The sequence below is a fragment of the Lissotriton helveticus genome, chromosome 2_2, assembly GCF_964261635.1.
Source record: "Lissotriton helveticus chromosome 2_2, aLisHel1.1, whole genome shotgun sequence".
Classification (NCBI taxonomy): Eukaryota; Metazoa; Chordata; class Amphibia; order Caudata; family Salamandridae; genus Lissotriton; species Lissotriton helveticus.
This window is the reverse complement of record NC_136060.1, coordinates 313,040,318-313,058,857: the sequence shown is the minus strand read 5'-3', so window position 1 is coordinate 313,058,857 and position 18,540 is coordinate 313,040,318.

The window sequence follows — 18,540 nt, the reverse complement described above, 5'->3', positions numbered from 1 at the left end:
TGGCTCAAAGTGTGCACAGGGCCTGTAAGTTAAATGTGACTGCTGGACTGCAGCATCCATTGTGTCATCAACTACAGTGACAGTGCAAACATGATGGAAGGCCTACCCTTTCCAGCCAGGCTACTGCAATTTTGCTTTTAAAATGCAAATCCAGCCATTCAAAATAAACCCTTTTGACAGGCCAAACCTTCCTTTTAAATATTTCTTAGTCACCCCTAAGTAGACCTTATTTCCTGATATTTAAAAGTAGGATATACAAAGGTTTAATGATAAACATGCACTTACAGTGAAAATTTCCCAACGTATTCTCACTGTACTAAGGCAGGCTGTCCCATAGGAAAACACTGGGTTTTGTTGTTACATTTCGATTTTGGTTAAGAAACAGCTCAAAGACACTTTTTTAACAGTTCTTTAAAATCCAATTTAATATTGAATTTGTAATAACTCTTTAGAGATTTAATTTTTCTCTTTCTAGAACGCCCAGTTTCCTGCCCTCCAACTGTCACCTAACATCTGAATAGGCCCATAGATGATGTTTGAAAACTGCTCCCAGAGCAGAACAAAGGCCTTGGGTGTGGGGAGATGTTGCTGTTCCATTTCCATGATGGCAAGTGTGATGTGCCCAAGAACTCGATAAACTTCAAAGATGCCTACTTGCCACAATCAAATATTAACTGACACCTAAGCAGGCCCTTTGCAGCAATCCCAGCAGGAGATTTGTCCCAGAGCAAGTTTACAGTGACAACAGAAGAGGGGTTGCTCATTACCATAGCCACACCACTGAGATGGGCACACACACACTCTGCATAAGGGAAAAACGGTGTGCTGTCTTGGTTTTAGGTAGAGGAGGGCACTATGGGGTTGTTTGCAATAGAGCGTACAGGAACTGCTGCAAATTAGGGTAGGGTAAACCCTGAAAGCTTTTACTTCATTGGTAAGGTAGGACCCAGGATTCACCCCACATGCTGGTGCAATGTTTCATACACAATACCGTCCACATAACACTACTGGACCAGTGTATTAGAAAATGACTGAACCTGCTGTCTGATACCTGAAAAGAGACCTGAAGTCCTTGGCCCTGCTCTTCCTCATGCACCCAGGACCAGGAAGTGGACTCCAATTTCATAAGGCTGATCCCTTGTTAGGGCTATAGGGACACAAAAAGCTACAAGAGGCTTTTCCCGCAACTGCACAGTTGACCAGTTTCAACTGGGACTGGACTGGACCCTGTTTCTGGCCTCTGTGAAGTGTGACATAACCCCCATGTGCTGTCCTCAAAGTCCTAGGACCCCATGTCAAAGTGTACTCGTCCTAACTTCTCTGGAAACCCGGGTCTTAGAAACCTTTTGGCTCCAACTCATCTGGAGGACTGGAACCAACATATCATGTCAATCCTACGAAGGTGCGTTGCCACTGGTGTGAAGCTTCAAGTTCCTCCCACTCTGAGCTTTTCGCAGCTCCGAGGTTCAGCTGTATCTCACAGAGAATGTATCTGTTCTCAGGGAGCCCTGTTTGGCTTCAGGCTGCAGAATTGACCAACTGGAAGAATCAGAGCACTAAAAAGTGACTAGGTCTGATCGTAGAAATCCTCATCTGGTGAAGGTGTCAAAAGTATCCGGCCAGAAAATGACTTTCTCTGGGAGCAAAATTGTAATTCCTCCTCATCAGAGCCTTCCCACCAAAAGCTAATAGCGTCACTGGGACCTCCTCCAACGCTATCTGATGTTAGGAGCCCTCCTAGGCCATAGCATGTTGCCATGCCACACAGAGGATTTTTGACTTCCATTTCTGAGACTATGTCAGAAGGTAAAAATGGTCAAAGCTGGTTTCCGTACCCAGCTCGCGATCCATCATGTTCAGCCTCAAATCAGACCTGGGTCTCGGTCTACCGCGACCAGTTGACTAGGGTTGGTACTTAAGGCTTTTGGTGCTATTTTGAAAAGTTTTATTTAAAAAAAATATAATCTCCACTTTCCCCGTATTGGATTTTTGGCATTTTATTTCTTAAAATATTCTTTATTTTTCTAAATTGGTTTGTGATTTCTCATGTGCTGTGTTTTGATTTTATTACTGTTTTGATACTGTGTAATTACTTAAAATACTGCCTCTAACTTAAGTCTGTCTGATCTGTGGCTTAGCTACCAGGGGTTGAGTTTAGGTGTTTTTTCGGTGACTCTAGTGGTTCACTTTGACGAAGATTGTGATGATTATTTAATGTAGATACCTACTTCCTCGACTAATTCTCCGATTTCTTACAAAGTGCAATTTGTGCTTCATTCTTAATATAAAATCGGCACAAACACTCTCTGCAGATGATTTCATATTTAGCAGCAGACTCCGAATGGGTCTGATAATGGTGCAAATTGTTGATGACTAGTGGCAAGGCATTATGCAGTATTTATGTGTAAACTGGTACCACTTGCACGCTGCAATTATGAACTCTATCTAGCCCACTGTCCTTCGTTTGTTCATTTTCTTTTTTAGTATTTACTTATGCAACTTCGAAACGAAAGTAGTGTTTGAGAATTCGGGTGCCAATAAATGCACAGTATTCTGGATTACCTCAGAATGGGAACCGGAGTTTACAATGTGTATACCTGATCTTTAGAGTATATCCTACCCATATCTAATTTGAGGAATTCTGAGTATTAGAAGGTCTTCTTAAAAATAGCATACTATCAAATGAAGCCAGAAAGCCTGATCAATTGCAATAATCGGCTGGTGCATGAGAGCCACTCAACACACTTTGTGGAGACAATCTTTATTGCATGAACTTCCCAAAGAAATGTTCCCAGCTAATCTCAAATAGACATTTGACATTAGTTCTCTAGTTTGGACAGCACCGTTTTAGATACAGAGACAATTTCGGCAGGCTCCTAAGAGCTAAGTATCTGTACGGCGCTGGCTACCCTCAATTCTCCCAATTAGTAATGTTTAGCCATATGTAAAAGACCCAGATCAAAGTTTAATAGGGTAATCGCAGAGTGGTCACAGATAATCACTTTCAATACTGTAATTACACACTCGTGTGTACTTTGTTCCATATGCAAAGAAAAGCAAATCATTATTACTCTGTCATCCTGCCAACAAAATGAACATTTCAACAAGTACTATTTATTTAAAGAATTTCTCCAAAAATCACGTGATTAATTATACAACAAAATACTGTCCTATATGAAAACACCTCGATTTTATTCTTTATTTTTCTTCTATTTCAAAGAATAGTTCGAACAACCCCAGCCCTGGTGAGAACAGACCTCTGCTGTGTCATTATATTACAGTACAAAACGCTCAATCACCTGTGTGTAAGGGCTCACTGAGCTGAGGAACGTTATTCGTTGTGAGTTGGCGCATTTTCAGCTTATAATCAAAAGGTAGTGTCTGAGCGAAAGCCATCACTTATCTTTCATGAACAAGATAAGTACTGTGGGGAAGGCCCACGCAGGATATATTCCACTGACTCCGGATAAAGGACGGAAAGCATATGATCACCATTACAAAACGCTTACTGGCAACGGCATTTACATCACAGGGTGATCACGCGCTTTCAACGAGCTCTACTTAATATTTTTAAAAATACCATAAATCACAGTAGAACCTAAGCCTCCTCTGCCTTTGTCTCCTCCAAGGAAAATGGAAGTTGAATCAGTCACAGCCGTTATTATTGAAAGAATATCATTGTAGTCTTTGAATTGCACGCCTCGTTGGTCCCAAAACAGTACACGCAGCTTAGCCTGCAAAGTGCAGCCTTGTGAATGCGCCGCAGTCTGCCCATTGTCGCGCGCACAATGGCGGGGTTTGTCGCAGTCGAGAAGAAGCCGGGTGTTAATTACATTGCTCTAGACAATAATTTGCTCTTTTGCAAAGGCGAGTTATCTCTTTGCGCAGTTGGGGTCTCTTTTGTGCCGCTGTTGTGTAACGTCCCATTAATCATGCTTTGCATTTGTTCTGCCGAACGTAATTCATCATCCTTGGCGCTTTCAGCTTCTTCAGTCTGTCTAGATTCAGAAAAAAAAACAGCCGAAAATGGCGGAGGCGCCTCAGAACAGCAAGGCTTGCTTTAAGCTAAGAGTCAGTAGAATTATTTATTTCTTACACAAAAATATCTAATAAGACAATACAGCCAGAATCAGGACTTGAATATTTACAGAGAGCACTGGATTGGTCGTTAGGCGTTTTGTAAACATACACTCTATAGACAACTGCAAACAGGATAGCAATGTGAATGACAGGCATCGTAAAGAACCCATGTTTTCTGCAGAATGTCACGAGACAGGAGCACAGATGCACTATGTACCAATGTGTTTCATAAACCATTGCGAGATGTTAAATGTTAGCAATTTATTAAGTTGACTACACGCCCTGATGACCAGACATCTGACAGGACTTTTTAAGACTGTTTAAAATATCATTCAAATTAAAAAGCTGCACATTGTGTGCTAACTATGAACTTATAAGATGTGTTCGCAACCAGAATATTACCTTAAATATATGTTGAGTTGTGCCGATAGATTACTTGGATCCTAGAGGGTAGTTAAGTAGCAATCACAAATATAGTAGTGCACCAACAAACTACAAAAGTACAATCAAAATGTAGAATGATTCATTTCTTCATTATTTTATGTTCCAAACAATCTTAGATTCTTATCGTTCGAATTCCAAATGTTACAGCCAATGTGTTTCGTTCACCACCGTGAACTTCTTCAGGGTATTCACACTGTATAGTTTTCCTAGAAGGTTTTAAAACGATCACAATACACTCTTCTATTCTGTATCCTCCAATAGATACCATATAAGCCCATAGGTCCAAATTATATTGCATATGCCTGAAAGCTCATGTTCAATGTAGGACCCGCCTCATTATGGACACCTAAATCCATGACGTGGGTCCTGTGCTCTCCATGCCACTGGAAACAAGGTCCTTGGATGCTTTTTTCCTGTCCAGGGAGGACCTAGCCTGGCAGTGTGGGCCGGACTGTTCCAATTGGGTGCAGGGTGAAGACTGATTTGTATATGGCTGTGTTCAAACTGGAATGGAATGTGGAGCCAATAAAGGAGGGATTTAGCCCCAGATCTCTGTACTTGGTTGAATCTGTGAAATTGTTCTACATTTTGTCCATTAATTGTTGTTTTTGCATTTGACACCCCAAGTGGGAAGGGTATGCCCAGACATGGGTCCCGTGCTCTCCATGCAACTGGAGACAAGCTATCCTGGCTGATGAGGGGTGAAACCCTGAAACCAGTCCTAGGATGCTTGTTTCCAGTCAAGGAAGGGCCTGGCCTGGCAGATTGGGCTGGACTTTCCCATTGGGCACAGGTTCAAGACTGATTTGCACATGACTGGGTTCAAACTGGAGTGGCATGGGGAGCAACAAAAACGAAGGATTTAGGCCCAGATCTCTGCACTGGGGTGAATGTATGAACTTGTTCTACATTATGTCTATTAATTGTTGTTTTTGCATTTGTCACCCGAGTGGGATGGGAATGCCCAGACGTGGGTCCTGTGCTCTCCATGCCACTGGAGACAAGCTATCCTGGCTGATGAGGTGCAAAACCCCAAAACCGTTCCTAGGATGCTTGTTTTCAGTTCAGGGAGGACCTGGCCTGGCAGTTCAGCTGGACTGTTCCCATTGGGCGAAGGGTCAAGGTTGATATGCATATGGCTGGGTTCAAACTGGAATGGCATGGGGAGCAAACCTGCCCAAATCTCTGTATTGGGGTGAATGTATTACATTGTTCTACATTCTGTCCATCAATTGTTGTTTTTGCATTTGTCACCCCGAGTGGGATGGATATACCCAGACATGAGTCCCATGCTCTTCATGCCACTGAAGACAAGCTATTCTGGCTGATGAGGGGTGAAACCCTGAAACCGGTCCTAGGATGCTTGTTTCCAGTCCAGGGAGGACCTGACCTGACAGTTCAGCATGGACTGTCCCCGTTGGGTGCAAGGTCAAGACTGATTTGCATATGGCTGGGTTCAAACTGGGGAGCAAAAAAGGATGGATTTAGGCCCAGATCTCTGTACTGGGGTGAATGTATGACATTGTTCTACATTCTGTCCATCAAGTGTTGTTTTTGCATTCGTCAGACCAATAACAACTCATCAGTGTTCAATCCAGCTGCCACAAACATCCTAAGCCAGTAATGAATAAAAGCAATGTTTCGACTACATTCTCACACAAATCACTACCACATCTCCACTCTAAAGGTTGACAATCAACATATCCATCAACAACTTCACCATAATGTGCAACTTACCTTATAAACAATTTAGCACCTCTCCTTCTAGGGGCTATCAGCAATCACAGCCTCTTCACACCAGTAAATCATTCATTCATTCATTTAACAAACTCATCCATCAATAAAATCTGAAGCAAGCTACTCAAAGCAGTTCATGACGATGATTCATATGTACTAACGGCACTAGCACTCAGCACAGTCTTTGGCACTGATAGAACTACATGCCTTATCTAGACTGCAATACCACAATTCACCATTGAGCTGCAGTAGCTAAGTCTTAAAATTCCTTCTCTCCAGTCCATCTCTTTCTTATCTGACTAACCACAGTGATCCAGTAAAGAGCCAAAGTTTCTGACCTACTTTCTATGCCAAGCAGAGCCACTGAAAGTTACCAGCTATCATCTGCCCTCTTCATAAACTATCCATGCCCCTTCATTAAAACAATTGGTAAACACTACTTTATTTATTTATTAACAGGTTGCAAAGGGTGCTGCATGTTGCCATTCAGCTACTGCAGACCTCTATAAAATAATAGAGGACAAATTAGAAATTTAATATTTTATTTAAAAGAGTTTGCTTAAACTGCCTTTTGCACAAGAACGTACATTTTAAAACACATCACTAAAATCTGAGAAGGGAAAATGATAAAAAAAGAGGAGTAATAGAAGAGAAGAAGAAGGATGTAACTGGAATTGTTGCCTACTGTAATATTCTTAATCACAACCCTTAGGTGCAACATTTCCAGTTAAACAGGGTGTTAGAAATTGGGTCTCGGCAGAGGTTTGCACCCTGTTCAAGTAGGGACCACAATACTAGTAAGGGTAAGTCAGATATACAACCTAAATTAACCTGTGCTCCCCTTCTGGTTGCTTGGCACAGAGAAGACAGGCTTAACCTAAGAGGCAATGTATAAACTATTCATGCAACGCTTAAATTACAGTAACACAGTGAAAACACCACAAATAGACTTCACACCAATCTATAAAAAATAGAGATTAATTATCTGAGTAAAACAAAAACAAAACGATAACAATGAAATAAGTGAGAACTTGACATATGAATTCTTAAAGATTAAATCTAAAAACAGTGCTTATAAGTCAATAACGCTCAAAGGTTACTTGAGGTCACAATCAACCAGGTTACATCCACTATTCAAGTCAAACCGGAATGGAGGACAGGCTGGACATAGAACCCATGCAGGGCCTGTTGAAAAAGTACCTTAGATGGAGGAAGTGTTAATGACGAGTCCTCAATGTTTTGGTACCTATTCATGCAGTTGGGTCGACGTGCCCCAGTCGAGGCTTGCAGTTGGGTCCATCATCGTCATTAAACCATTTACGATGCAGGTGCTGCACCATAGTTGAGCTTTGCAGTGGTGTCTTCAGATCGCAAATTTGCACTGCGTTGGGGTCGAAAGGCACTACCTAAGTTTTGACTGGCGCAAAGTTGTCACTGTGTCATCTTTTGATGGAGAACATCTGCAGAACCCACTTTAAAGACATAGGACTGGATTGGCACCTCTTGGAAGAGCAGGGCTTAAAGTTGGCAGTGTCCTGCAGCTTCAGCGGAGTTGAAGGAGGTCTTTGTTGACCTTGAGACTTCAAGAACATGGAGCACGCCAGCAAGCCTTTGGAGAAACTTGGGTTCAAGGATGTAGATAGTAGGTCCAGTCGTTCTCACACCCAGGCAAGAAGCAACAGGCATCAGGCCAAACTAGCAAAGTAGGTAACAGATTATCAGTCCCTCCTACAGCACAGCAATCAGCAGGAAGCAAGCCAACACAGAAAAGCAGTTAGCAAAGTGGCTGTCCCTCCTGCAGCAAAGCAGCTCTTCTTCCAGGCAGAATGTCCTGAGTTCAAGCAAAGTTCTGATTTATTGGTGCCAGGGGTCCAGTACTTATACCTGTGCCTTTGAAGTGGAAGAAACTTCAAAGAGGACTTTGAAAATCACCAGGTCCCTGCATTTCCTGCCCTGGCTCCAGAATTACTACAGGGGGTGTGCAGCTCTTTATGTGGGGACAGGCACAGCCCTATTCAAGTGCAAGTGTCAGTTCCTCCCTCTTAGCAGTGGTAAAGTGCCCAGAATCCTAAAGCCAGCAAAAATTAAATCAGCAAAATAGGAGGTCAGAAGGCAAAAAGTCAGCCAAGGGTGCTATGTCTAGTATAGGGAATAACAGTGATGTTTTTAGGCCCTTCTTAAAATGTATGTGGTTGGGCTTCTTCCATTGGGTTTGGATTTAGTGCTTTGCACTAACCTTGCACTCCGAGCATTGGGGTGGTCGTAATATAAATGTATATTAAAAAAAATAAAACTTTAAATCCTTCCCTTCTATCCCTCCACTATTTTTTTCAATCCAAATAACACACTAACATGTCGACCACTCAAACTAATTTCATATTTTACTATACCAATTCACCACTAATCCTTAAGGTTCCGGAGTAGTGTGCTACTCACCGAAAAAGCCATTCAACACCTCATCAGTGGTAGCAAGCACTATATAAATGCAAACCTTTTTACCTCTTCTACCCCTATCCTTCTCAATCTAAATAACCGACTAACAGATCCACCACTTAAATTACTTTCATATTTCACTATCCTAATTCACCACTAACACTGTATTTGTTCCATAGTAGCTTGCTACTCACCAAAAAAGCACTTCAACACCCCATAAGGGGTAGCAAGCACTATATAAATGCAATCATTTTTCCCTTCTCTTTATCCCTCCACTATTCTTTTCAATCCAAATAACTAACATATCCACCACTCAAATTACTTCCATACTTTCACTATACTAATTCACAATAATCCTTTATGGGTTCGGAAGTAGCGTGCTACTCGCCGAAAAAGTGCTTCAACACCCCATCAAGGGTAGCAAGCGCTATATAAATGCAAACCTTTTTCCCTCTTCAACCCCTCCACTATCCTTCTCAATCCAAATATCTAAATAACATATCCACCGCTCAAATTACTTTCATATTTTCACTATACTAATTCACCATTAATCCATTCTGGGCTCCGGAATAGTGTGCTACTCACCGAAAAAGTGACACCTCATATGGGGTAGTAAGCGCTATATAAATACAATTACAATACAATACAATGCAATAGCAAGTGGCCTCACAGCAGATTCATAATTATTTCAGATATTTGCATCTACATGATAGGTGATTTAAGTGGATGCAAACAGTAATTCTAAACCTTTGTACGGCACATTCCCACTCCGGTTACAGTCGGAGATAGCAAATAATTCAGGTTGTGAATGATGAGGATAATCTTAAAAATTGAAGAGGAGTCTCATTGAGGAAAATATATTTCATTTAAATAAAAAAACTGCAAGTGCATAGTCAGTCTTCTTGGACATTTACAAATGCATATGTTTATTAGAATTACACATACATCCATACAATGATTATAAATGTGAGTAGTTCTAGAAAACTGTAACTGTTGCAGCTTTTCAGGAGTTATGGAATTTTAAAAACTGAAATTTACTCCAAACTTTGAGGTAAACCTACAGGGTAATTTCTTACATCTCTTGCTGAGTATTCTAATGCTGTGAGGGTTAAAATTGCACAGTCAGACATGAGTTATATAGGGACATATGGAGACAAACTTTATTAACTACCTTTTATGTTAATGAAAAGGGAAGTACACAGTACTTAATACATTTTTCAGAGTTTAATGTTTTTGATTTTTTGATATTGGCAGATTCAGAACTGAGTTACTCCAAGTGAGTAAAAGCAGATGATTATATTGACAGCACAAAGTAAAGAAATCGATGAATTTACTGAGTGCAACAAACATTTTAAAGATTACTTTTCTCAATAAACTACACATACAAATAGAATATTTTGTACTTACAGGTGCAAACATATGTTTTAAATCCATAAGTTGTGAATGTTTACTTCTAAATCCATTTACCCCACATGTAATATTAAACATCTATGATGTAATATTTCTTGGGAGTAGATAAATCGGCTTGTGAAAGTTTTAGTGTGAGTATGCCCAGGACCGTTTGTGTGTGCCCAAAAACCTTTGAGAACATTTGAATGTCAGTTGTTACAATGTTTTTTACATTGCTAGTATATAGGCAGTATTACCATTTTCGCAATGGTATTTTAAGCCTAGAATACTTTAACCTACCAAGCTAAGTGATAAATAGTACTTCTATCTTTCGTGTGTGTAATTAACGGGAGGGGGTCATGCATCCCCCCTCCTTGAGCTGTATTCGGCCCAGGGGACCCCATCTTCCCTGGCCACCATTCATTCATTATTAAAGGAGGGGAGCCACACGCACCCCCCCGCCTCTTCAGGTCAAATATGGCCCCGGGGCCCCCATCTGTCATGACCCAAATCATCAAATATGGGGAGGTGGTGTGTGCGTGTACTCCCTCCCCAAGACATTATAGCCCCCCAAGGCCACCCCGAGGGCAAAATTGAATACAAAGGGGGAAGGGGGTGTGGCCAAGATAGCAGATAGTAAAGACGTGTTCTCCGTCTCTCTGACCTCGCCACCAATTTTGCACCAAATAGCACACTGCCTACCAAGTACAAGTGAACCCATGGCCTCTGCACTGTAGCAGTCTGGGTGCAGCACTGAGGGGAGAGCCTGGATAGGCCCTCCCTCGGAACCAAGAGAAAGTCTGTCCGACGACAGCCTGTGGGAGGCAAAGGTTGTGAGTGCCGGCAAGATGGTTACAGATTCTAAGGGTGGGCGTAGTTTGCGAAGTAGGGCTACGCGAAGCTACAGGAAGTGCACTTCGCACTACGCGAACTTCACGTAGCACTACGCGAGCTGCGTAGTAGCATGTTCGCACTGTGCAAGATGCATTTTCAATGATTACACAGTGCGAACAAGCATCCGGCACTGTGCAATCATTGAAAACGGCATCTTGCACAGTGTGAGCTGTAGTTTTCTGCCGCTCGAGTAGATTTTTACTCGAGCGGCAGCTTTCTCAACGCGAACTGGCAGTTTCTCATTGCGAGCGGTCGCGAGCATGCACGACCACTTGCAATGAGAAACCTGACCTCCCCGCGTTGAGAGTCTCGCCGGGATGTCATTTTGCTTGCTCGCGGTCGCGAACATGACGTTGAGGACCGCGAACAAGCAAAAAATGACCGCTGCACTACGCTACGCTGCGCTACACATGTTCGCACTGTGCTACGTGCAGCTCGCGTAGTGCGAAGTTGTACAAACTTCGCAAACTACGCGAGCGTAGCGTAGTGCTTCGCCCAGGGTTAACAGATTCCCACACTGACAGCAGCTGAGGTCTGCCTGGTGGTATCTCCTCATCCAGTCGATAATCAGTGGAGCAGAAAAGACGCTCTCACTGCAGCTTACTTGCAGTGGCATACCTGAGGCTGCTGGGCCCCAGATCGGGGACCCAGCAACAGTTTGCTCCTGGGCCCCTGGTCACGAGCGACTGGGCTTCTCGGGCCTGGGCTACCTGGAGCCCGCTGTGCTGCTATTGGACACCCAGAGGTCAGCATGGGGACTGGACATTTTGTACCATGACAGCTAATCAATTTCAAAAGCAATGGCGGGAATGGGGGCCCCATGTTGACCCAGATTGGGTCAGCGCCTACCCAGGGTCTCTGCAGGCCATGACCCTCAGCCACGTGATAGTTGGCCAAATGCGGCAAGAAAATCATAGAAGCTGAAGGGTGGGTCCCATTAGTAGCTTAACTACATCGATATGTGCCCGCAACATTAGATCACCCTTATCGATGATGGCCATTGTGGTCATAGACCCTCCCGCTCGGGGACTGCAGGGGGCCAAGAACCAGACACCTGTATTGACTTCTGAGGTGAGCGTAATGCTGAGGGTGACTGAAGATATGGAGATTCCCTTCCCACAGCCGCCCGCGGCCTGACCTGCAACCTGTGTTTGAAGCACCAGGTGTCGGCCTGGTGTCACCTGCAAGACAGTAAGCACGCGGCCTGTAGCCCACTCCAGCTGCTGCTAGATCTGGGTCCCTAGAACATGAAAATTGAACGCTTGAATCAACATACGCTAAATAGCCAGTATGTTCTTTGTACAGAGGTTTATTTAGACAAATATAAATAGTAACACAGAATTGGAAAGTAATGTCAAGGGGGCACAGCCTGTGACCTACATAAAAAAAGACAAAACAGCAAATTTCAGGCAAAAACGGGCCGAGCGGTCTGTTTCCTAGTATTCAGTAGACAGACTTAATTTAATCAAGGTACCATTGTGCAATATATTCTGGAAATTAAGAGACATATGGTACATAGGTGTTGACGTTTCGATGCCCAGACTTAGATATGTGGCATCAAGAAGCTTTCTTTGCCATTTCGGTATTGGCAAGTGTTTTTTTACATTGGTCCTTATCAATTATAGTGCTCCCAGGATGGCAGTCAGATTGAACGGGGATATGTCATCACCTTTTATCATAGGTAGATGCATGCAGTTAGGGTGTCCTCTATCATCCCTGCTGTTTACCCTTTACATGGAACCTATAGTGCAGCCTGTTCAGGATCACTCTGCTATCACATGGGTCAAATGTGGCTGAGTGGAACACTATCAGCCTATATGTGGTTGATGTCTTGGTGGTGCTGGATAGTCCACCAACACCCCTCCTAGCTTTTCTGGCAGAGTTAGAGACCCTTTGCCATGAAGCTGGGTACTGCATCAATGTCAATAAATTGCTGGCCCTTAACCTTTCCGTCCTTCATTAGACTGTAGCTTATCTAGAGGACTATATCCAATCCAATGGGTGGTAACCTCTATCACTTACCTGGGAATTTAACTAGCGTATTCAGTAGCAGTAACAGCGTCCCTCAACTACGAGCCTTTTCTCCACCAGATTTAACAGGATTTCCCCCAATGGAAACACTTCAGGCTTTCCTGACCTGGCCGGGTGGCAGCCCTCAAGATGACCGTCCTGCCCAAGATCCTATTTTTATTCCAGGCTCTGTCGGGGATGCCTCTAAAAGGTATGATCCAAATCTTTCAGAGGGAAATGAATAGCTTTGTATAGGTGGGGGGGGGGGCATTCGTAGAAGCAGCGGAACCACAGCTACAGAACCCCAGGGGAGTGAGGACTGAGTATCCCAAATCTCTTGGAATACTACCAGGTGGCACAATTTAGGTATCTGATCGCATGAGGAAGGGAGGAATCGGAGAAAGATTGGCTATGTATGGACTGGGCAGTAGCTGGACAACACATATGGAAGATTTCATTTCTTAGGAAATCACAACGGCCGAGGAGTCTTTACTTCACCCCAGTCCCAGGGCCACTATGGAAGTCTGGGATCAAGTGAGATTTCTTAAAGGGCTTTCTTAACTTCCTTCTCCATTGACTCCGCTTGTCGGCAATGCAAATTATTTTCCAGGTATGGACCCCGTGGTGTTCTCCTCATGGTAAGCGGCAAGTTGAAATTCCATCTGACATCTGTTTAATGAGGATGGCCTATTATCCTTTAACCAGCTCAGTATTGACTACAACCTCCCTGAATATGAGAGCTTGTGGTACTTCCAGCTTCACCAATGAATTATGCACCTGACCATCAGACCTGAGGCACAGAGGCCTCTAACACCTTTTGAGAAATGGTGGGTAACATAGACTTCTGATAGACATCTAGTCACTGAGGCATAAGGCATCTTCCGTCAAGCCTCACTGATTGTTAGAACAGCAGGCCAGAAGAGGTGGGAGGGGGAACTTTGGCAACAGCTAACACACAAGGAGTGGGAGGAGGTGTACAATAGAGCAACACATACTGCATGCACAAGATATTGGTATTTAACTCCAGTGTGCTTCAAAAAGTGCAATTCAGATGCTGGAGAGGTTGTGATTCCCCTGGTACGCTCCTCCACTTATTGTGGGATTGCTAGAAACTTCCAAAATATTGGAATACCATTCTAGATAATATTGACACACATCTAGATACTCAATTTCCAAGATTTCTCACCTATACCGTTTAGGGCTCCCAAAGGCGCTCACATTCCTGCTCAAATCTCATAGGGGATGGCAGGTAGAACTGGTTTTAGGGGTGGCTCTTCAGAACATTTTAATACACTGGGGAACAGGACACACTCCAAATCAGCTAGGGGGGCTACAAAGTCTGTGGCTCATTTTAGGGATGGAACAAACAGCAGCACAAGCTGATTCCTTTGGGTAGCTATGAAGCACATTCAATATGCTACTCACAACTAAGGCTGGGTGTAGCAGTCGGAGTTGCTCTACGCAGAGCACCACGAGTTGGCCAAAAACTCCATGGAGCTCTGCTACGCTTCACTACACTCCACTACGTTCCGCGCCTCCCACCCCCCGCAATAAATATTTTCTAAATGCAATCTACAATAAATGTAAAATGAAACCTCACTTACCTTATCGCGACGTCCCGTGCTGCCCTCCTCCTCCTCACCATAATCCATGGTAGGATTGCGCAAGCATGCATGCACGCACATGTGCAGTCCCACCATGACGTATGTACAACGTAGGAGATTATGGCGAGGAGGAGGAGGGCGGCCCGGGACGCTGCAATAAGGTAGGTGTGATTTTATTTTACATTAATTGTAGATTGCATTTAGAAAATATTTATTGTGGGGGGTGGGAGGCGGAAGGGTCTGGTATTGAACTCCGCTCCGCTGCAGAGTCGGAAGTTTTGCAGAAACTTAGCTTTATCCACGGAACGCGGAGTGTGCCAAATTCCACAAACTCCTCCAGCGGAGAGGAGTTCAGGGCCCAGGGTTACTAACAACAGATTTTCAAGAACTTACTTGCCCTAGATACCTGCTTCTCCTGCGTTTTATGGAGGTGGCTACCCAGTCACAATCTGTAGTGGCAAATAGCTCCTTCACCAACAAATGATGGAGTTCCATAGCTCGTATGTAATGCTACGAAGAGTACTAGAGAGATGGATACAGGGGGGTGGGAGGTTTGTGGTTGGGGATACTGTTGTTAATAAATGAGATAATTCTGAAGAGTGCTTAGATGCTCCATGCATTGCAATTTTCCATACTACAGAAATATGAAGCAAAAGATTTGAACCATTAAAAGGTGGGGGGGGGTTGTGGGCCATGCCGCTGCATCTAACTGAACCTTAAAAATGCTCTGGAGACCCCATCCCTTAGGGCAGCTAACTTTATAGAAAGGAAGGAGGACCGTTTACAAAGGTATCATGGTTTAAAATCAACTACTCCAAACCAAGTGGAATGGAGTAGGACACCCTCATTAAAAGTGGTGGGTTCATTTGGACCACATCGATCATCACATATCTAGGGATTCAGTTTCCCACCCTCTCCAGTGTTCTCTACAATAGTAATACTCCCCCATTGATCACTGCCCTTTTCAAGGATCTTAATAGGTGAGGCAAACTGGAGATATCCTGGCTGGGATGGTTGAATAGCCTCAAAATAGATGTCATGCCCCGGCTCCTATATGTTCACCAGACTCTACCCCTGAACATCCCTAAATCAACCCAAACACTCATTCGAGCCAAATCTAAATTTTGTATGGGAGGGCAAATCTCAGAGGGTGGCAAATCATCCTTGTTCTGCCTAATGGCTGATAGGGGTTTAGGTTTTCCTGACATGACTGCATACATACTAGAGACCCAGCTCCGTCTCTCCCTTTACTGAAACCACTACCCGAGGATAAGCCATGGGTGCATGTGGAACAACATTTTCCCTGATCCCTCTGGGCTGACTCTTGTGTCTGCAAGCTATGGCTGAGAGGGCGTCCCAGCCTTCTGCCCCTCACAGCCATCCTCTTAGCCCACTGGAAAACCATTAGAAGAAAACCAGCATTCCCTACTACCCCTTCCCCCCTCACCGCATTGGCTCCTAACCCGGACTTACCCATTGGCATGTCTGACCCTGGTTCCTTTTCTTGGGACCATACCCGGTCACCTTATTTGAGGGACTTTTCTGATGAAGGGGACCTTCGATCTGGGGGAAACCTCATAGAGAAATACACACTGTGTCTACGAGACACATATAGATAGTGTCAGCCACGCACTACACTGGACAGGGAGAGATCAGGATCGTAGAACAATGCAGACAGAGGAATCATCCATTGAATCCCTATTCAGTAACAATGTATGCCACAAATGCATCCCCTAGCTATACCATCCTATTTTCTCTCCCACCCCAACTAAAACACAAAAATACAAACTCAGTGTGAGAGTGAACTAGACACTGTAATTTACAAGCAGTCATGGGGGCTATATGGCAGAGGGCCTCCAAGTCATCTATTTGTCTCTGCTACAAGGAGAATTCCTAAAAAATACTTACTTACTAGTACCTCACTCCTGTGAGACTCCACCATATGTTTGGGGGTTCAGAGTTGGGCTGGAAGGGGTGCCTGTATAGAGGTAACTTCCTTTACTTGTGGTGTACCTGTCTACAGGCCCAGGAATTTTGGGACAAAGTCCTCCTCAGAATACAGTCTACCACTAATGTTTCATTACTCCGTGACCCATTATTGACCCTTCCATGAGACCCAGAAGAAAATCAACTATACCCCACAAAGACTCCTCAGGAGTGGCTGTTCTACCACTTCTTACTAGCCACGTGTTTGAATGTAACCCTGATGTGGAATCTACCCCAGGCACCCTCACTCAATATATGGTGGGAGAAAGTGTGGGCTATGTATGCCAAGAAAAAACTCATGACATTTTTTGTGACAGGGTCTCAAAATGTGATGCAATATGGTGCCCTTTTACCAATCACATGAAAAAACCACAGAATGCTGGGGAAATATTCAGTTGACAATCCCCAAAACCTTGAGGGCATCCAGGGTGTGCAATATGGTTCCCATTGGACTAGTTGCTCACACATTCCTATATATCATGCGAAGCAGGGGATCTGTCGAAATCGTGAGGGGGTCAGACGTTGGATAAACAATATGGGTATTTATTTTATATATAGGTTTTATATAGCGCTAGCTAGACCCAAAGGTATCAGAGCGCTTTACATATCGTTCCGGGTCGTTCCATAAAAGAAGATATAAAATAGACCGATCAACAACATACAGGTATTATCAAAATAAACATGTCAAGGAAATCAACTATGCAGTCAAGAACATTACAGGACATTAAAAACAGGATTAAGGTGAAGGACAAAAAGAAAAATGATATAAAATCGGAATTAGACGCCTGCATATAAGGTCTGAAAGGATTGTGGGACTTAATTGGGAGCAACACTTAGTTAGAATAAGTATTAAAGTATTTGTTGAGCAAAAGGAATTGAAGGTCTCGTTTGAAGCATGGAAAGGATGGGTTACAGGGGAGATCACTAGGGAGTGCATTGCAGATCCTAGGAGCATTACCAGAGAATGGTATGATGGACTGGGTTGCTTTTATGGTGTTAACTGTATCTGGCTGTATGTTTTTAGATCAAGATATCGCATGCTTCAAGAGGGACAGAATAAATAGCTGTTCCCTCCACGTGGGAGTAATATACTTTCTGTTTTCCTGTCGGCATTAGTGCTGACGGAGACAAATTACAAGCCTGCTCCTAGCTGGTGGGAGCATTTTCAATGTTCCTGCCCACTGGGAGAAGACACAGTCTTTGCTTCCGTTTGACATGAGTTTTCAAAATGCTCCCACTAGGTGGGTGCAAAAACAAATTTCCCTGCCTGCGTCGGTGTGGGTAGGGAAACCGCAGTGTCCCAGGGGTTGGCTTCCCAGCACATAGCATGTGAGCCAACCAAAGATAATGGGCTTTCCAGGGACAAAAAAGGATTGAGGGCACAAGTGGGGCCACTGCTTTTTTCTAAAATTAGCAGCTTTGGAGGATAGGGTCCCCAGGGCCTATCAAGGTCTTCCTGATCCTTTTAAGTACGTTTCAACCTCTGGGGTGCTCCTAATTCATCATTGATATGTAGAGGCATTAAACACATTATTAATCTTTGTATTCAGGAGTAACTCAGTGTAAGTGACAGTTGATGACTTTGCCCAGTGTGTTCCACACAAATGTTATGTTATGTTATGTTATGCTATTAGTTTTGATCTAAAACAGACAGAGGAGCAGAGAGGGTTGCAGAAGAGGGAAGCAGATTACTTAGGAAAGAAATATGTTTTATAGCCTTTCAGAATGACACATGATTTTGGATGCTTCAGATGCTCACAGGGAGGGAATTTCAGCGTTTAGGAGCAAGAACACAGAAAGAGCGCCCTCCTGCCCTGGCTCTCTTAACCTGAGGAAGAAACGCCAGGTGTTAACCAGTAGAGTGCAGCTGGTGGGTGGGTGTGTAGGGCGTGAGAAGATTGGCTTGAATATCGGGAATTGGACATTCAGAGTCCCATGGGAAATGTAGAGGGCTTTGAAGTTA